The sequence below is a fragment of the Poecilia reticulata genome, linkage group LG12 (assembly GCF_000633615.1).
Source record: "Poecilia reticulata strain Guanapo linkage group LG12, Guppy_female_1.0+MT, whole genome shotgun sequence".
Taxonomy (NCBI): domain Eukaryota; kingdom Metazoa; phylum Chordata; class Actinopteri; order Cyprinodontiformes; family Poeciliidae; genus Poecilia; species Poecilia reticulata.
In genome coordinates, this window is record NC_024342.1 from 26,203,151 (window position 1) to 26,204,258 (window position 1,108).

Below are 1,108 nucleotides of genomic sequence, written 5' to 3' on the forward strand. Positions count from 1 at the left end.
GTGACATTCGTAGGCAGTATTGTATGATGTATGCACAAGCTAATACTTTGGTCAGAAAGTTTGGTATATGTTCTGTGAAGATGGCTCTTTTTAAAGCTTTTTGCACCTCATTTTACACGGCCCATCTGTGGCAAAGATACGACAAAAGTAGCCTGCAGAAACTTTATGTGGCCTACAATGACGGCATGAGGCTCCTACTCAGAGTGCCTAGATGGAGCAGTGCTAGTTATATGTTTGTACATGATGATGTTCCCACATGTGCAGCTGAGCTCAGGAATCTCATGTATGTGTAGATTTTCTGTGTCATCCAATAATATAATTGCAATTTTAGTAAATCCTGTTTTTAGTACAGTGAGATTTTTCTCAAGATTGTGGAAACATTGGTGTCATCATTTATTTGTGACTCAGTCATGTTTTTTTATTTTTTTTTTATTTTATTTTTTTTCTCTTATTTCCTTTTTTTATGGACCTTTTTGGTCTGGAATAAAGATTGATTGATTGATTGATTGACACCGTGACGTCATAGCCATACACAACTTCCATAAATAATAGTAATTGTGTGATTCAATGAGCTATATTAGCTATTTAGGCGCGTTTGTTTTAATAACGGCCGCTGCGTTCCTACAGGTGGCCGCCATTTTGTGTGAGGTTTAAGATGATTAATAAATGTGTCTCAATTTGACCCGTTTCAAAGTTTAAAAACATTTTTAAAATAGTTTCAAGTATTTTTATTGCATGAAACTTTTTCTATTTGTCTTAATAGGTGAACTCTACATATAAATTGAACATTTATTCATTTTACACATTTGCAGCCCCCCCTGCGTCTACTTGTTACATCGATTCTGTTCGGGTCAATTTGACCCGGMAGTCAAGTTAAAGTGCAAAAAAAGATTAAAAATGTCCAATTCTGTTTGTTTCCTTACAGCTATGAGCCTTTATTTCACCACACACACACAACACACCACACACACACTTTCTCCCTGCTCTCTTTGCTTCACGATGAACTGCGAGAAAGCAGGTGTTCATACAACTTTTGACGGGAACCTTTTCTGTTCCCGTGGGAAAACTCCACCCACACTGAGTGGACAAACTCCACCCACACTGAGTG